General features: G+C 37.5%; 1 protein-coding gene across 24 annotated transcripts in view; it reads left to right on the plus strand.

Annotated features, from left to right (window-relative positions):
- KHDRBS2 (KH RNA binding domain containing, signal transduction associated 2) overlaps positions 1 to 20,648 on the plus strand; it is a 735,331-nt gene that overhangs the window by 266,782 nt on the left and 447,901 nt on the right. The window lies entirely within an intron of this gene.

Raw genomic sequence — 20,648 nt, forward strand, 5'->3', positions numbered from 1 at the left:
TGCTGCACACCACACAGTCAACCTTGGGCACATCAGTACTCTAATTACAGAAAGTCTAGCTCTTCGCCAATGTTTTACCATTTGATTTATTTCCCGTTCAAGTTGTTCAATAGAGCCAGAGTTAATTGGTTTTCCAAATGAGTGTTAAAAATATAAAGATCCAGCTTCATTAAGTGGAGGCTGTATTTACTGCGCATTACTGAGTTGTAAATCCATGTAAAGGTTAGAGAGTGAGATTTCAGAGCCTTGTGTATAAAACCACAACTTCAATTAGTTTGTTTTGCTTACAAATTATAGTTAATATTCGATCCTAGGTAATATTTGACCCTAGCTGCCTTTTCTTTCTTAAAGAGGAGGAAAAAAAAGTCAAGCTAAATATATTAAAAGTAGACCAATATGTTTTATTTATTTCATGTGATTTTCACCATTTATCTAAAATTGTCACAGTATTTCTTTGTAATCACAATGTACTTTCTTTATTCACAAAAGGGAATCAGCTTTTTACTGAGTCCTTTCATTCTGTTTGAAAGATTCTTCCCAAGCATTTTGCAAACCAGCAATGTATCACAAACAAATCATAATGTCCTATTCTTGCGACCTACATGCTGTTCATGCATAATTAGCAATCTTATGCTTCTAATAAGAAATTTGCAATTAAAGAAACAAAGAAAGTTGGCAGGAATTTTAACATTTTTAAATTCCTATCAAGGTAATAAAACAGGACTCTGCTGGGTTTTTCTCAGGAATAGTTAAAATTTGTTTGGTTTTTTGTTCTGTATGGTTGCATATGTGTGGTTTTGTTTTGTTGGGGGTTTGGGGGGAAGGATTGCACTATTCCCTTGCATTACATGTTTTCTTAAAATATGTTCAAACTTTCATTCAGAAGAAGTATTTGATTTTTAAGACTCTTCAGTTTGGTTTGAATAAAAGGAGTGCAGAACACTCTGCAGTGTTCAAGGTGGAATGTGGGGGTAGCTCAAGGGAAAAAGCCATGTGGACAGTGTGTTTTTGTTTAGGAGCAAGGGTAGGATGATTTGGCGAGAACAGCTGCCAAGCAAGGGCTGGAGCTGATCTGCAGGATGGAGTAGGTAGTGAAGGCATGCAGACACAGAACTGGCATGATCTGGGGGGTTTCCTGATAAGCCCATAAACAGGAACCTCAGAGAAGCAGTGATGCAGCTGCATACATTTCTGGGTTTAGACAGTGACTGCGAAGGGAGAGAAGTGTCCTGAGGAAGTGTGTGACTGTAAAGGTGTGACGGGAGGAAGAAATCATTAGTGGGAAATTAATTTCTGAGGGAGAAATCTGTTCTTCTGGTAGGTGGTAATGGAAGACTGGACAGCAGGGAGGAGCAGGATTAGTATCCATAAAGAGGTTTGGAAACTAAGCCAGAGACTCATGGCCAAGAAAGGATGACACTGATCAGTAGGTGAGGCTGGGTCTGCTCAGGGGAAGAAAGGAGAGCAGGCAGAGGATTCACATTTGTCACCTGTGAAACATAACGCTGCTATGGGGTTTGGATTTATCTGTCTGGAAGGCTGTCAGAGAGCTGATAAACTCATCTGCAGGTGCAATTACTTGGGAAGGCACCAAGACATCCATGTGGTAGACATGAAAAACTTGAACAGCTAAATGAAGGACTTGGAGCTATTCTTGTATTTTTAAAACCTGATACTGCAGAGAGAAAAAGGCTGGCATAATATTAATAATGATTGTAGAACAGTAGAGTATACTTTGTTTTAGGGAGCAGGGAGGGCTAGCAGCTCCCTTGGGCTGGGAGCCAGCAGCAGCACATGCTTCCCTGGGGTGAACTTGGAGCCAGAGCCCATCCCATCCCCATCCAGGAGCAGGGAAGCCAGGGCAGCCCCAGCCCTTGAGCACTGCCCATCTCCCAGGCTGGGACATGGTCCAACAGGTGGGCCTGGCTCAACGGGACTCGTGGCCAGGCCAGGCCAGGCTGTAGAGAGCTGGAGACTGGCTCTGCTGGGGGATCACTGGGACAGGGGCTGGTGGCTGCTGGGGGCTTATGTGGGTCCTGGACCATGTGCATGTGGGGAGAGCCCCACGGGGCTGAAATGGGGTCTTGGACCATGGGCAGGAGGGGAGCAAAGAATCAATGTAAATAAAAAGTCTTTTCAGGGAAAGATTTTAGTGTTTTAAAGCTCTCAAATCTGCTGGAAATCTTCAGATATGGACAGAGATGGAATGTCTCTACAGAGAAATACCGCAAAAAACTGTATCAGGCTTTAACCTCACACCTAGAGATCAGGGTCCAAACATTACTAAACAGTAGTTAAAACAAGTAGGGAATTATTTTTAATTAAAATATTTTAAAAGCGCAGGTATGCTAAGATGAGCACTATGACATTCATTAAATTCATTTTCCTGAAATTTCCTTAAACATATTCCATATCAAAATAAAACCAAAATGTCACCTTTTTCCTGTGACATATAAATTCACACCCACGTTACAGATTATTCATAGTCTTCAAATTAGGAGCTACTGTGAGATGTAAACCTGTTTAAATGATGATGCACCAAATAAACTCCCTTCTGTTTTTTCAGAAAAGTATTTAGAAACTGGCACTTTCTGCAACCAGCACTTGAACTTGACATTGAGTTTTCTGGATTTAATCAAAGGTCTTATCAAATGCATTGGCTTAAATATCAATAAAACACCAGCTTTGGATCTTGCTACTGATCAGATTTATCTGAAACAGAGCCAGATTTCAAAGGTCATCTTTATATCAAACTACAAAAATATTTTAGGAAAGTTTTCAAGGTTTGGTAGCTATCAGAAATTTGTGTGCTAAATTTTCTTACATGTAAAAATGTTTTGAGGTAACGAAATTGCAGACTATATACTCTGTCAGCAGACTAATTGTGGTAGTACATCCTATTAACAGTGGTGAATGCTGTAATAGCTTTCCTCAATGGCTGCTGCATTTAATGAGATGCAGCACAATGCAAGCCATATTACTGGCCTGACAATTTGTTCTATTGATTTATCATGCCTCTTTCACTGCTGCCTACCCATAAGGACTATAAAACACTTGTTAGATATTTGTGTGTTTTGACTTCTTACCTCCACAAACATAGAATAAGACTCTCTTTGAAGCATTGCCACATAAATTGGTGTTGAGCCTTACCAAGATTTTTCTTCTTTCCCTTTTCCAAATTCCAGCGACAGTCTTCAGTAAGATTAAAGAATCCATTCTAAATTATCTGAAATTTTAAAATGCTGGTAATGTCTTAATGGATGCCTCTTCCATTTTGTAAAATTGAGTTCTGCCAGCATTTTTTGTTCTTATTAGTCTATACAGTTCACTTGTACTGTATGTAAAATATAATAGTAGATACATTTAGAGAAAACAATGTGAAAAATTAATAGGTTTTTTTTTAGGATCGAATAAGAGTAAGACTGTACTTCCAAGCATGGAGTCATGTGCAAATGTCATAAATGTCTAGTTGAAATAGCTCACATATAATAAATGTTGCTTGAGAAATTACTCAAGTGATATGGAACATCACATAATTATTTCTCCTAGAAAATGCTCATAAAAGCCCTGGACAGGAAAATGAAACCACAATTAAAATTTTACAAGGACTCAGTATAAATTTGAAACAGAAATATGCACAAAACAACTGCATTATAAATGCATGATTATTCACTGGCTGGTGAAATAATTGGAAATATTCCCTTATGAAGTCTGCCTCTAGAAGCTTCTGTTTTCATTATTGCTACCTACCATTTTGACCAAAAGAATCCAGAGAGGTAGGACAGTGTGTGCTTCGTATAGCTGCGAAAGCTTCTTTGTACACGTTTAAGATAAACTGAAAAAGAAAGAAACTGGAATTGAGTCAAAGGACATGCTAGGAAGTACAAAACCCAGCCCTACCCCCTAAAAGGATGTCTAGATGTCAGTATCACTGAGGTTGACTAGTTGACAGAAGTAGTAGGAAGAATTACATGGGATGTGGAGTGCTTGAGAAAATTCATGCCTACATGGGCATATATGAGATTTTAAAAAGAATAAATCCAGTGCTTAGAAAAACATAGGGATAAGCTTAATTAGAAGACTCTCTAAAGTTCAAAGTGGGTGTGGGTTCTGGATCCTTGGCAGTGTATGCTGGACTCATGCTCCTCACCAGCGAATGCAGCTTTCAAAGCAATGAGAAAATCTGTTTTACCACTATGCAAGTACTGCACAGTATCTGAATCATCTCCTGGCTCTGTTGGAAAGAGATCTGAGCCAGTTGCTACAGCTCTTCCTTTCTCAGAAAATCTGACTTGGCAAGAGAATTTAAGATCAGGGAATTGACTGGGCATCTAGGTAAGTAGAAGCTTACAATTTCTTCTGAAAGTTCAGATGCCTTCCTTGCCTATGAAAACTACCTCAGTGCTTCTTTTCTCTTTTAAGTGCTCATAACTTAAAAATATGGCAGAAACTAGTTCTGAAGCTCTTGCAGAAAAAAGTTGCAGTGATATCAAACCATCAGATCACATCAGAAAAATGACCTGTGACATCTTTAAAATGAGATCTCTGGAGGCATATTACATGCAGACCTCCTCTCCAAATCCATGGCATTATTCTAGTAGGTTGTACTCCACACAGTAGAGCCCAGAGGAATGGGTCGTAGCATCCTGAGGGGCTGGAGATGGATGGCAGACATGGAGGAAGGCCCTGATCATGACTCATGCCAATAGTTTGTCCTTAAATGGTAGAAAAAGCAATAGACTGACTGCTGAAGTCTTAAACGTTGCCAAACCTTTCTATTCATAAGTCTTATATAGGCCTATATGAAATAAAGACATTCTAGAATAGATGTTGTATCTGAAAGAACACTGTACCACAACTGTCACTGTGTAGATGTCAAAATTATTAAGCAAGTAAAAAGCAGTAATGGAATCAAAAGATTGAATTATTTTAACCAATTATTTGACAAATTAAGATTACAGCTTTTTTTGAATGCTGTAGCATTCCTATCTGCCTTGATCCAACAAAGCATTAATGTAGTCTGACAAATTCCTGTCTGTAAAAGCATCTTAATGTCAGTAGCTTCACAAAAAATTCATTTACACTTGCAAGAGGTATTTAGATCAGAATCTTCTATCATGAGCCTTAGATTGAGGCTTAGTCACTTAATGAGGAAATTGGCACGTGCATTCAATTTACCTAAATCAGTAAAGAAGTCACTACTATCAACTGTGACTGATGAAACTCCTTCACTCATTATCAGTCAACTATATAAATCAGAAGGTGCTGTCTCTTCTCTACTAAGCATATCTACTGTGCTGATGAGAAAGAAGATACTTCAGTGAGATCAATGGTTGAACATATATTAATTTGCACTGCTGTTTGCATTTTTAGAGTTGGTCTAGGTTCTTGAGCAAATATCTAAAAATTGTAAGAATTCTGCAGAAACAGTGCTGATCATCCATCTCCAACCCTGTCTCCAACTATTGTCAAACTACAAGGTTTGTTAAATTCAGCATTACTGCAAAGAAGCCATCTAAATCTTTCCTTCATGACTCAATACTCAGTAACTGTCTTTTAGGATTTTTGCAATATATATTTAAACAGAAGATCTAAAGCTATTACTAAGATATAATGTGTTCCAATTAAGGATTAGTGATGTGTAGTAATGGCTCAATTTGATAAGAAAACAAGCTGTACATAAGGTAAGAATGAGGTAGATAAATAAATGTTTCTAATGTATATCTGCTTTTATGTTTTCTGTATGTAAACAAAAAAGTTTATTGAGCTGCTTATTATATTTTGGATCACCTATGTAGGTTCTGTAGTAGAAGTATGTAAATGAATTTCAATCCTCCATAGGTCTGTGAGTAAATGTGCACATGAAATTTATTTGCTTATATATACATGCAGTCATGGTCAAGAAAATGGTGCAAGAGAAACTGTATGATTCAGACCTATAAGCCCTTTGCAATTTTTGTGATAGTTCACTAACCTCAAGTTTACAAAGCTGGAGAATTGAGGTATTTGGAGACTACTACTTCTAGGGGGAGATTCTCAATTGGTTGTTTTCTTCTCCAGTTTCTTTGTTGTCTGGTGCTACTTGGCAGTGAAAGGAAGATATTGTCTGGACAAAAATTTTCTTGTCAACATGTGGCAGTCAGAGATTATTTTGTGGTTCTTATTTCCTTCTTCTAAATGTATTCTTCCTCCATATGTTGTGAATTATTTACTGACAACAATTCAGAATAAAATTTTAAAAGATTTTTTTTTTAACAGCAGTCCTGTCATTACTGCTTTCTACTTACCTTGGTTTTATTCACTTAACTTGGTTGCACTTAACTTGGTTTTATCTATTTTAATATTAGTTATTCTATTGTTTTCAGCATGTTTGCTTTTCTCTCTTAAAAATAGTGTTGCAACCATGAACTTAACCTTAAAAAAACAAAAAGCCCACATTTTGAAAATTATCACTGCAGAATAACTATATATCATAAAATGAATAAAAAATTCTAGTTATTGATCTAGTATGCTGGTTGGAAAAAGGATGCATTTCAGAGACTGAGGAGGTGACCAGTCTAATTTTTATTTCACCATTTTGCTCCCTTTACATTTAATAAGCACCTATCTTAGTGGCCACATATTTGTAATGACTCCTTTGCTACCTGTTACATAGCTCTATATACATTAGTAAATGGTTCATGTCATAAAAGAAAGATTATGCTTTTTCTTTGATCAATAGTGTTTCTGAAACTGACTGTTGAGTTGGACTTACATTGTAATTAAACTGAATCTAGACAAAAATAAGACCTAAAATACTACTGAGTTTAAATTTAAAGACAGCTTGGAATTTTCTTACTTGCATACTGCATATTTTAACAAAAGCTTCCTGCTTATGTCAGTGTCTATTATATTTCTGGTTTGGTTTTTTAGAGGTTTTTTGGTTTTTCTTCCTTACTTTTTAAGCTTATGTATACTTAGTGGAAGTGAGAAGCTTGTTAGCTGTGTGCATATCACGTGAAAATCATTAAATGTTTAAGAAAAGCAAATATATACAAGCTAAAACTAATTGGTGGTTGAATGTCAGTTATTAGATAATTATTTCTATTTTCAAGCAAAAAATAAGAAGAAAATTAGCTACTTGAGGCCAAAGTCTCTTTGAACGGGCTACCCACTGAGCTGAGCACTCCCTCAATAGACATTATACCAAGTCAGAATGGTTTTTTTAGAGACTGAATTGGCGTTTAATTTGTTCTTTGCATCCCTACTCAAGAAAGCTAATTTAATACTATTACCAAGAAAGATTCCTTTAATTACATCAAACAGTCTTCTGTTTGGCATTTATAGCTTTAACACAAACTGCACTGGATACTTGAAGGTGCCCATATAATAAATACAAATATCTGAGGGCATAGATATCTAAAGAAACAACATCTATGTGTTATATACTACTTACAGCTGTATCTAGTGATGGTCTTCCAACTTTCCTGTGCATTCAAATATTCAGTTTTATGCAGATAGCTGATCAGTTAATTGAGCACAAAGGTAAAATTTCTACAAAATTTTATGTTAAGACCCAACTTGAAATCTCCCTTCCCTCCCCTTCCAGCTGCGTTCTCCTACCTCCAGTTCACAGTGTCTATACATCAATTCTGTAAATCTAGATGAGGTTTTCCACCCTCATGTGACCCAACCCAGGCTGTTGATGGAAAATCCAGCTAGCTGTGGTTTAGCTGAAGTCAGAATTTGCTGCCAAAGAGGACAGCAATGCCATTTCAAATCAGGCTCCCATTCTGTGTAACTTACCTTGTCTCTGAACACCTGTGAGTCACGTGCACCTGATCAAAGCTGAGAACTGTAGCCCCCTAACTATTTTATAGCAAAATGTAAACATTGACCTCCTCCAAACTCAAGAATCTTCCATCCCATTATGCCAGGAAGTCAAGCAAACGTGTCAGGAGGCTGGTGTGGATGAGTGAGAAGCTTCTGATGAAGTTCAGGCCTTAAAAAGGAAGCATACAAGCAGTGGATGCAGCAACAGATGACCCAGGAGGAATGCAAAGATACTGTCTAAGCATGCAGGGATGAGGTTAGGAAAGCCAAAGCCCATCTGGAGTTGGAGTCGGTCAAGGGATTTAAAGGTCAGTAGGAATGACTTGGGGAGAAATAGCAGCAGCAACAGGAAAACTCAAGAAAATGTGGGTACACTGCAAAATAGGGCACAGGACATGGCGTTAAATGATATGAAAAAGACAAAAGTACCTCCTTCACCTTGATCTTTATTTGTAATGTTGGCTTTTGGGAATCCCAGGCCCTTGAGACATATGGGAAACCTGGAAAAAGGAAGACATTAGTGGAGGACAGGAAACATTTTAAATAGCCTGGACACATATGCACATCTACGGGACTTGATGGGATGCACCCATGCCTGCTGAAGGAGCTGGTACTATCTGGTGATGTCACTCTTTATTGTCCTTGAACAATGGAATTGGGAGAGGTTATGAGGAATGGAGAAAGAATCACTTCACTTAAGGACATGATGGAGAATCTGGGGAACTAGAGACCTGTCATCCTCACCTCAGTCCTGGGAATATGATAGATAAAATCCTGGAAATGTTTTTCTAAAATCTTAGACACATGAAAGTGAGTGACTGGGAGTCATCTACAGGGATTTACAAAGGGGAAATTGTGCTTGACCAACCTGATAACCTCTGAAATTACTAGCCTAGTAGACAAGGCAAGAACAGTGGGTATTGTTTATCTAGACTTTAATAAGGCTTTTGGCACTGTGTCTCATGAAATCTTCATACACAAACTAATGAAGTACAGGCTAGATCAGTGGACAGTGAGGTAGATTGAAAACTGGCTGAACTGCTGTAGTTGCACGAAGCCAGGCTGGATTCTAGTTGCTAATGGGTACCTCAGGGGACCAATACTGTTTAATGTCTTTGTTAATGACCTGAATGATGGGACAGAAACTCCCTCACCACCTTGCAGTTACTACAAAACTGGGAAGAATGGGCCATGCATCAGATGGTTATGCTGCTGCTCAGAGATCTCAGTGACCTGGAGAAATGGACTGATAGGAACCTGGTGAAGATCTAGAAAGCAAAATGCCAAGTCCTAAAACTGGGGAGGAATAACCCCATGCACTAGGGCAAGCTGGGGCCAACTGAAGTTTTGCAGGGAAAAGTACCTGGGGATCTTGAGGAACACTAAGTTGACCATGAACCAGCAGTGTGCTCTCACAGCAAAGAATGCCAGTGGAATCCTGGGCTGCATTAGGTAAAGCACTCCCAGCAGGTCAAGGGAGATGGTCCTCTTTACTCAGCACTGGTGAGACACATCTGGAGTAGTGGGTCCAGGTCTGGGCTCCCCAGTGCAAGAGAAATGGACATACTGGAGTGAGTCCAGCAAAGGGCCATGAAAGTGATTAAGGTGCTGGAGCATGGACATACATATGAGGAGGGGCTGAGCGAGCAGGAACTGTTCAGCCTGGAGGCAAGAAGACCCAGAAAGATCTTATCAATGCTTATTAATGCCTGATAAAGAGGAGTTAAAAGGACATACTGTGTGCCTTGTCAGAGGCACACAGTGGGAGTTGCCAGTGGAAATATGGTGTCAAGAACAGCAAGGGCTGGCTTGAGGCCAGTAACTGAGGCCAGTATCATGGACAGCAGGGGAGGGGCCTTGCCAGCCAGAGTCCCACAGTGTCCCAGCAAGGCCAACCAGAGATGGTGCCCAGGTTCAGTCAAGACTCCAGATCATCAGATCGGTTTGTAGCAGAGACAAATCTGAGGTCAAGCCAGGAAGTCAATCCACAGATCAGGTCTGCTGGGGATGAACAGGGTCAGACACAGCTGGCTGACTGTCAGGCAAATCCATGGTGACAATGCAGACCTGAGGTCAGGCTTGGAAGCCAGTCGGCCAGTTGGGATCCAGATCAACAGGGTCCATGGCCAGGAACAAGCACAGCTGTGACTCAACTGGATACTGGCACACCAATGGCATCACTGAGACCGGGAATGAAGGCTAAGCTGAAATAGGACTCATGGGCCCATGGGTAAGGGGTGTGGATGGAGGCTCCAGTAGGGATTGCTCAGGGCCAGTAATGGAAAATTACTGTGAGCAAGGGCTAGTTGGACTAGACAGTCTCAAGATGTAACTTTCCAATGTTCAGGTTTTTGTAATTTTCTGATACCTAGAAACAAATATGAGATTACATGTAGGGTGAGCATATACCCATAGGTAACTGCTATGGAATAACTATCTTTCATAAAATTTATATAAAATTTATTATTCTTAAATGCATTAAACAGGCATTAAAAGGTGTAATTAATTAAAAGTCTGGCTATATATGTACATACATTCTGTAAGTTGGAAGTTTTCACTCCACAGATATTTTTTCCCCAAATTCATATGCATATGCAAATACTACACAGATACACTCTTCTTTACATCTCATTTACATAATATATCAGTGCTGGAAGAACCTTGAGTCTGCTATGGTGTTCATGCTGACTCCATGGACCATCTGTTGATATTATTGTAAGTTCTGTGTACTGAAGGAATGTAGCATGTCTGAACTAAATTCAGTCATGTAGATCTAAGAGAATTTTCCCTTACTATACTGTATTGCATATTGTGAACTGTTTTGTTTATACTTGTAGATTAGCTGTTTTCTGGTAGCTAAGCTTTCATCCTGAAGTTAAAACTCAGTAATTTCCCTAACTATATTTTTATGCAAAATTCAAATTTCCATTTGTTATTCCCTCAGCAGTATTTCTGCAAGACATACTCGTCTCTTTTTTGGAAGGAAAAAAAATCAAACCAACCGCCAAAAAGGGGTTATAAAAGCAGTTAGTTTTCTTTGTGTAGGATTCCTACTGTGTTGATTTCATGCCTGTACTGTGATGTATACCACCAATTTAGCAGTCACACAGTATACTGGATGTGTTAAGTCATAAGAAATTTATTTAATCCTGAAAATCATACTTGCCACAGTTTCAGTACAACTTCAATCCAACTTGTTTTAACAGAAATTTTTAGCTATCCCCATGCTTATAGGGACCTAATTTTACCCCCCTTAAATACACATTTTCTACTCTATGAGAGTTAATTAGTAGTCAAATATGCTTGAGAAATTTTGGCCCAAAGCACAATCCTAATAAAACTAGTCTAAACAAACCCAATGATACATGAGTGAGTGGAATAACTAAAGATTTTCATATATATTTTTTATGTCTTCTCATCTTCCTAGGTATCATTGGTCTGAATATATAGGTGAAATAGAGGTGAAAGACTGAGCTGCAGTCAGCACCACTGGATAGAAAAACAGAGATTTTTGCCTATGTTTATTGAGTAATCTATTTTTTGCATTCAGTAAACTCAGCTTAGCTCCTTTGCTGCAATCTTTAGCTCTTAGGACCCTCAGTCAAAAAGATGCTGCTGTTACAATTTCCTTGATTCTGCTGTCTTTGTATTGCTAATTTCTCTGCAGTGTTCATCTGGTTTTGTTTTGACTCATTTACAGAATTGGAGAAAATATTGATTTTTTTTGATTTTTTTTTTTTAGTTTATATTTTAAAATGGAAAGTATAAGCATTTGTTATAGATACAAAAGCTGACATATGATCAATACAAAAGATACTAATGGGCTCTTTTCCTGTCACTTAGCTTTTGATGTAATTCTAGTGTCAGCACTTATAGTGCTGTTCTTCCAGAAAGCCAAAAGGAGCAGAGAGAAGCCCTCACTAGGTCAGCTACAACCACAGACTCAGATAAAAGGACCTGTTTCCTGTACATCACCATGTACTTCTACCTTATTCTTAGGAATATACTAGCATGAATTGTGCTCATTTGGAAAAAAGAGTTGAGCAGAAATTAATATGACAGACACAATGTCATTAAAAGAGTGAGCTAACCATAAGCTGCAGATGTAGGTAGGCCAGGCAAAATAGTTTATGCTCTTAAGATTATAACTTAGTATATATATCAAACAGTTGGAGCCTTTTCTAAAGCAATTTTTTTTTCTTGAATTCGAGACAAAATTTTATATGTGACAGACTAGCAGATGCCATCCTCACTTCTTTCCAGATACTCTGGAATTTCAGCTTTCCTTGAGTTTTGCTATGCAAAAAATTCATCCTTCCTCACATAACTAAGTCATTTGGACTCCCTGCTAGTGGATCACAGATTATAGAATCACCGAATCATTTAGGTTGGAAAATACCTGTAACGTCATCAAGTCCAATTGGTAACCCAGGAAAGCCAAGTCCAGCACTAAACCATATCCCTAAGCACCACATCTGCATGGGAATTCTCACTTCCCTGGGCAGCCTGTTCCAATCATTGACAACATTTTCTATGAAGAAACTTTCCCTAATATCCGATCTAAACCTCCCCTGGCACAACTTGAGGCCATTTCCGCTTGTCCTGTTGAATGTTAGCTGGGAGAAGACACTGATCCCCACCTGGCTGCAAGCTCTTTTCAGGTAGTTGTAGAGAGCAATAAGGTCTCCCCTGAGCCTTCTCTTTTCCAGGCAAAACACCTCCAGCTCCCTCAGCTGCTCCTTGTAGGACTTGTGCTCCAGACCCTTCACTAGCTTCATTGCCTTTCTCTCTACACACTCCAGCACCCCAAATGTCTTTCTTGAAGTGAGGTGCCCAAAACTGAACACAGGATTGAAAGTGCAGACGTATCCAGTTTGAAAGTTTTTATGGTTAGAATTTTTCTGCTAGATTAATCTTTTTCATATTAAATGCTTTCTTGTCTGCTTATCATCTGTTAGCAATGGAGTCACTTCTGGATCTCGATAGACAAGGAAGTATCATTGAAATGTAATGAGGCTATATTATGCACACAGAAATATTCCCATATTCCTCACATTTCATATTAGAGAATATGTTTCTTACTCCTGAAAGGAGCTTATTTATAGTTAGTTCCTTCATTTGCTATCTTTACAACCTGCAGTCTCTGTGCGTTTCATGAATTATGATCATATAAGTTACATTTTTGCATTTAAATTTGATCTGTTTTTTACTCCTGTCTGAAGCTAAAGTTCGTGGGGTGTGCCTTGGAGAGAGAAATACTGTGAGGCACTTACAGCACAGTCTAATGACTTGAGGCAGTGCTGCATTTTGCTGTGCTGCAGTTTTCCTTGTCTGAGATTGTCGGCTTCCTGGCTTCCATTGAGCCAACTCTAGGGGAAAATGCAGAACTGGAACTGAATCAGCAACCTGCCTGCTTCCTTCCATGTGAGGGTAATGACCATGCCTGTCAAAAGGAGATAGTGAGTCTACTGTCCCCCAGGAGGAAGTTTTGCTATTGGCTCTGAGTTTTTTACAACTCCTTCACAGGTAATTTCCTCAACCCTAGCACGTAGGTGAGACACAAATATATTGTCAGTACAAGTAAGCAACTAATCAAGTTACCTTGGCTAGATAAAAGATTTCTGTATTTAGAAATTTCTTGCACCTCATACAAGCACCATGTTAGAACAAGGAAGAAACATACTTCAAAGCCTAATGTAAAATTATTTCATTTTGTTATGCAAGATGATTTGACTTAATTAGATCTCGAACTTCCTATCCATGAAAAGAAGAGGACATCAGATTTGCATAGAATATGTAAGATCCAGTTAAAGAAAGAAGAGGAGGGAGGATGGTTTTAAGGCACTACATAAGTATCTCACAGTTGTAAATCCATGATAATTCAAACATATGCATACATGCATACTTTCTTGTGCTTTAAGACATTGTTGTGATCTGTGCTGAACAGGAAGGGTGGACATCATGTGAAGATGCACAGCATAAAATAGTCTTAAAGAGCTTCTAAGTCTAACTAACAATTAGTTTGGAAGTTCAAAAGTTAATATTGAGATGTTGGTGATGCCTTAAGGTCCATCTGGTTTTTTGATTTTTCTAATTTTTATAAGCTTTATAAGTAGTTATATAGCAGAAGTAGATTTAGAAGCAGCAGCCCTTATTCCCTTACCCTTAGCACAGAAGCAACATAGATTTTCAACCCTATTACCCCATTCCATGCTCCCCATATCAATTCTACCCCCTGAATTCTAGTAGAAATGTTTAGTCTCTCTTTAAGATAGGCCTGTTCTGTTTGGAGAATGCTTGTACCTTGGCCTAAACCACAAAAGTACAGTCAAGAACTGGGTGAATATATGCCCCCTGTACCCCGAAGAAGATGAAGATTAATGAAAAGAGGGTCTCAAAAAGTCCCTAGCCCCAGTTCCCAGGGGATGTGATCGAACGTGGTCCAGGGCAAAACCAGGGGGTGGACAAAACCTAGGATTGGACAAGCAGTATTATAAATTGTAACGTCTGAGACACGGGGGGCACGCGTCTTGTAATCTTATGCCTAGGCACAAATTAAAACCCTTTCCTTATCTCACCTTCAAAACTAATTTACCTCGGAGTTTTTTTCTCTCTGAATTTTCTTTTAGGCATCTGTCAGCTTTCTGTATGACCAAAAGGTAGATTAAAAGCAAGTCTTGTTTTGCAGCACACTTCCTCATGGCAGTTGTAGGGCATTACTACAAAGCAGCCACATCCCAGGAAGAAAATCAGATACAGAAGTAGAAAGGGGCATCCACCTACTTACATGAAAGACAGACAGACTTACACACACAGACACACACGATTTTTGTTGAAACGCGGGAAACAAAATATATCCCAAAAATATATTTGGAATAATCTGGAGAACTCTACAGATCAGCAAGCTAGACTTTTTCAGTGGAAAACTGGTAGAAGTTCTGAAGACCCAACTGACAGATGAAGCTAACAGACAAAGAAGAAGCTTTGACGCATATATGTGGGGAAGAATCAGTGCAGCCTATCTGAAGACAGTGAAGAAACAAAAATGGAGTGGTTAGTCCACTGACATTTCTGAGAAGTCTGTAATTATGTTATTTAAAAAAAAAAACAACAACTATTAAAGATTCTAAGCCATCATATTATAGGAGGAATAGTTTTCTCTTGGACTTGATTATTGAAAAAAAGAGAACAAAGTTTATCCATATCTGGAGCAGTATAAATCCAATTTAAAAGACTGAAAAGGATGCATATTTTCACACAGGAAGTAATTTCTGGAATCTGTGCCACAGGATGTTACAGATATAAAAATTAATTTTAAATTAGTTAAAAAATTATTGCAAACATTTGTGGAAAGTAGGTTCACCCCAATGCACGGTTGCAACCACTGACATAGGAAGTCCTTACATTACTGTTGCTTAAAAGCCAATAGACTAATTCTCAGACTGCGTGAGATCATCAGTCCTTCTTTATTCTAGATGGTACTTCTGTCTAGCTTTCTATACTATTTATAATTTTTATGAAAATGTTTGCTACCATTTGCAGGATACTAGACTAATTGGAGCTTTGGTGTGGTCCATGGTGTCTGATCTTACATAGGTGGACAGACAGTTTTATGTCACACAGTCACTAATTGGTATAACCACACCTGTTATACCTCAATCGTTTTACTACATAACAATAAATTGCAGTCACAAAAATATGCTCAAGACAGCACTTCCACTATGTGCTTTGCCTCTGAGCAGGATGGAAGGTGACAGCTGCTATCAAAATGGCAATGTGAATTGCATATGGGACCACTGTGCACCTTATGAGCACCTCAGCTTAGCATACAAGAATACTGAAAGAGTATTACCTGGTTTTGGTGGCTGTTGCCTCTGCTGAAACCTGAATTCATGGTTCCCATACCACAAAACATCATGGCATAGGTTGCCTTTGAGGGTGTTTTTTTCTCAAGCAGACTGCTTTTTCAGAATAGTTCTTGTGGGCTTTTTTAACATTTTATGACAATGTTAAGCCTGACATCCACAGAAACACTTGGATGTCTAACACCCCTTGTTTTCATAGTGGTTAGTATTAATCAGTAGTGTTAGCATCTAAATAGATTTTTTAATCTAGCTTTAAGGACTTTGGGGAGAGGTGTAGTCCCTGTTTTTTCTTTGTGAGATTTTGCTTTTACTCCTAGTTTTCTTAGCTTCACCTTCACTATCTATGTGAATAAAAGGCTAGAAATTACTCTTGTAATTTTCATCTTGTTTCCAGAGATTTTAATTTTTGTTTTGTGATGATCTCAAAGATATTTTCCAATCTATGATTCTATGATTCTACTTTACAAATTGAATCCAACAGACTTCTGCTTCATCTGGTCTCAGGCTGTTCCCTTCATCACTTCTCCTAAACTGCTTAAACTGGGAATCAGTATTTTGGCTTTTGACAGCCTTGTTTACCACAGATCTTAAATTAAATTTGCAGTGATATAGATAAGCATCCTATTGTTGCTTGTAAACACAGATTCCCCGATAAATGATACTAATAATCAGCACCTAGCACAAGAGATTATAATATAAGCTTTTAGAAAGCAACTATGTAACAAAAGAATTTGGATTTCATGTCCTATTAACCCGGAAAAGTAGTACTTTGAGGCTGATTTGGGTCCAATGGCTGAAACAGTGTGAGGGAGACACCAACATTATTTTTTTAACAGGGACACTGATAATCTATAGCATAGGTAACTGCTTGATTATGTTTCTGTTCGAATATTCCTTAAAGCAGTGGCTTTTTAATTTGAATGTATCATTTTGTTTATTCTAATTTTTGTATTTACAATCTAGCACTATTTTTTCTTATTTTGATCTATTTTTTGTAGATTATACAAGATATATCTTTCCAGCTCACCAAGACAATTATTATTTGTAGGTTTTATTTTTAAATGGCTCCCTAAGGTGTTTATGACTAAAGAATAAAGTTCACAGTAGTCTTTGATGAAGAAAGGAAGTCATAACAGCAAAGTGTAAAGAAAGAAGTTTAGGATATTTGACAGCTTGAAGATTATTCTCTCTCATGAGGGTGATTGACTTTCTCAAGGAGTTTTAGGCGATTTCAGTGTAATCCATACGAAATGGTAGTTTCTTTGCTCTTCAGTCCTTCTTACTTGTTTTCCTTTGCTGTTCCTTGCTTCTTTCTTCTCTTCTGTCCTGATGTGTGTTGCCCACGGGCTGCAATCCCTCAGGGGTCTCCCTGTCCCAGGGTGCATCACCTGCACCCACAGTCCCATCAGAGGTGTCTCTCCTCTAGCACAGAGCACCTTCTTCCAAGAAGGTGCCATGCCTTCTCCAAAACTTACAATGTTTGAAGGCTTTCTTTAATTGCTTTATTTCTTATTGATATACCCGGGAACTTCAAAATTAATATGATCTTTAATTCTTTTGCTTTACTATCACACCTCATAGGGAAATTATTTTTTTAATATATTTATGCACTGTGGAGCCTGTATTACCCTAACAGTCCACATTGCTTTAAAACTAATTGATTGTTATTATAACAAGACTGAAAAATAAAATGATCATGGTTCCTTTGACAGAAAAAAAATTGATTAACGGATATTAGTGCAGGTAGTAAATTAATTTTATAAATAAATTAAGAAATTTATTTCAAACTTTTTCTAACTTTCATGAGTACATGTCCAGTAGCAGTTCTTCGAAAGACCACGTCTCAGTCATATGTCTTGGCAGAAGGATCTCAATTTCAAGGGAAAGGTTTCATTTTTTTGAAAGGAAAATTTGACAGAAGAACTTTGTTTTATGGTGAAATGTATTGTGACTAAATCAAAATAAAAGTATCATTTTATTTCAACTTCTGGTGAATTTGAAGAAGTTTGGGCTTTTCATCATATGCTCCCCTTTTTTTCTTTACATTGCTTGTTTGGTTTTATGCCAGCATCAATCAGGAATGGTTGAACAGACATCCTAAGGCCTACAAACTCTCATGACAGTATTTTATAGGTAGAAAAATGCAGGGTTACAAAAGTTGTTAATCTATAACACACACACAGAAAAATCTAGAGAAAGAAGCAAGACTCAAAAAAGAAATAATTAATAATTAAAACAAAGTATGAAAGTAATGAAATTGAAACAAAGCATTAGGAAATAATCTCATCTTCAAAAATAGTAATCAAAAATAAGTGCTAGGGTAAGAAACAAGATGAAAGTCCTATGCAAGCTGTTTCTGCAGGGGGAACGTTTGAATTTCCTGGTCAGATTTAATATGACTTCCCTCTGAAATTCAATGTTAAAGTGAATGTATAAGTAAATATTTAGAACAAGCAATTTTCAGATGTCTATACATCAGTGCTCCTGTCTCAATCCTAGTTGTAGTCATCCAGTAATGGAAGAGAATTAATATGATGTGATGTGAGGTTAATTTAAAAGATAAAATACAGATAATGACAGTAATCACAGTATTGGTAGAGAACTCTTCACTATCATTCCCTTTGGATGGAATAATTTTTTAAAATTTAAAAAAAATAAAAAAAAAAAACTCTTATTTTTAAATACCAGTTAAATCATAATTTTCTCACAAACAGAAAGGTTCCATTTTTTCCTCAAATATTTGTTGTGAGATATTATGTCAGCTCTCAGATATACTGATGGGCATCACTAAATATACAAACTTGATCATCTTGCAATCTTACTTTTTATTGTGCCATTACTACAACTTAAAAGAAATGAAGGGCAGCCTACACATTTTTTCGTGTCAGTGAAATCAGATGAGGAAATGTTTTGACAAAGCAAAAGAATACTATGTCTTTCAGGGAGCTTAAAACTATTCAAAACCTGAAGGATAAGTCTGAAAATTCATCAAATGTTATGAGCTAATGTGAAAGTTGTACCGGGGTAGGCTTTAACGAACAAAGCCACACCCTTAAGCTCATCAACACAGAGATGTATTTCAGTGTCATTTTAACACATCTTTTTGCAACAATAAGTTGCATATTCTAAGGTGACATAAGCCTCTTATTGTTGGCTGTGGACTTTTAATCATGGATCTTAGTGTTTGAGTTGGTGAAGCTGTTTCATAAGATATTCACAAAAGGTTTATAAAACAGCCTTTTCCATCACATCAATATGTAATCTCCTTTTAAAGCTAGTATGAGTAAGAAATGACTCATGCAATTTAGGAAGGTGGTGATAGGATCCAAATGATTCTGAGGGTTTTTTTCATTGCTCTGACACAGATTTTCACTTTGATTTTGAGCGTGTTAATTACATTAACACTTCAAAATTATGTTTTCTGCATCTGTATAACAGGGATAGTGATAATTAGTTATATCACAGGTTTGCTTGAAAGTTGAATTCTTTAATACAGTAAACAGAATTCGTATAATTATTTATATTATTAATATAGTTTTCCTTATAAATAATGGCAGCTAGAGTATAACACATTTTTACTTTCTATATTAAAACCTACAGTTACATTTCCCAGATTTAAAAATGAAAAAAATTCCCACTTTTTTGTTTTTCTAGTTTTGGTGCAACTGTATTCCATGAGTTCTCCCAGTGTTTTAAGGAGGAACTGCTCTTAGCTTAGTGGATATCTTGTTATTGACATGCTGTAACTTATAAAAATATAAAGACCAAAATGTCAATGATGTCTCTGCCACAGGGGCTGCACAATCCAAGACACAGATTAGTCATGCAGAAAAATATTTTCTTCTTCTACTTGTCATTTCTGTGATCAATGAAAAGCAGAGATGCTGATTTGGGAAACAGAAATATGCAGTGGTTTTTGCTTTTGCTTTATCATTGAAAGTGAAAGCAGAAGAAAAATATGAAGTATTGTTTCTCTTTATGAAATTAACATTACAAAATAATTAGAAGACTATCTGGAAGCATGCAAAACCTTTACAGAGACAGTATGTATTTAAATACCAAAATTTACATCTCAAATTCAAAGATATTTTGAGAATGGAAATCAAGTACCTTAAAAGAGTGCTATTTCTAATTTTTTCCATATTAAAATATTGTGGTTAACATCCCAATTGCAACATTATAGAAACTTCATATAACATGCTTGAATTTTGCTCAGTTATGAGAAAGTAGGTATAAGTATCTATTATGAAGTCTATTGGGGATAGTTATGATTTACAGCCCTGAATCTTCTTCTGCAGCTAGAAAACTAAGGAATAAAGAAGAGCAATATCTTTCTTATAAAATGCCAATGGAAGGGGGAGCAGATAATTTTGGCACTCTAGAGGAGCGTTGTGGTATTGTGTTCTATTAGAAAGAAAGAAGTGGTATCAGCTATGCTTTTTGGGGCAGACTGATTTGTATGTATTAGATATTTTTTGGGCATGTCAACTGGCTCAAAACCTTCCTGGATGATAAATGGACAACTTAGTGGGTAGTAAATAGGTGTTGGTAGTATATAGTTGTTGAGCTGTTCAGTTCTGCCAAGACTGAAGCTACAAGCCCACCCAGAAGAAAAACTTTAGGAATATAAATCACAAAGTCTTAAATGCTTCAAGACTTCAGACATATTGGTAGTTAGCCTCAGTTTTGGAGGATCAGTGCTTAAGGCAGCTCCCAGCTCAAAACACTAATATAGCTACACCCTTCGTCTCCAAATAAATCTCACAATTCAGATTCCATTGGGCTGCCTGAGTACAGGCTTTAATGTCCTTTGAGGGCCCTGTGGGGATCTTGATGCCTTCAAGACATACCCAGAGGAGCAATGGTGTCACACAGAACCCAGGAGAGACTTCTGCCCTGCTGGACTGGGAGGCAAAAGCTGAGATATGTTAGTATGTCTAAAATGACAGTAAATAACTATGTGCAGCTGCT

This window comes from Pseudopipra pipra, chromosome 3, assembly GCF_036250125.1.
Source record: "Pseudopipra pipra isolate bDixPip1 chromosome 3, bDixPip1.hap1, whole genome shotgun sequence".
In the NCBI taxonomy this organism is placed as follows: Eukaryota; Metazoa; Chordata; class Aves; order Passeriformes; family Pipridae; genus Pseudopipra; species Pseudopipra pipra.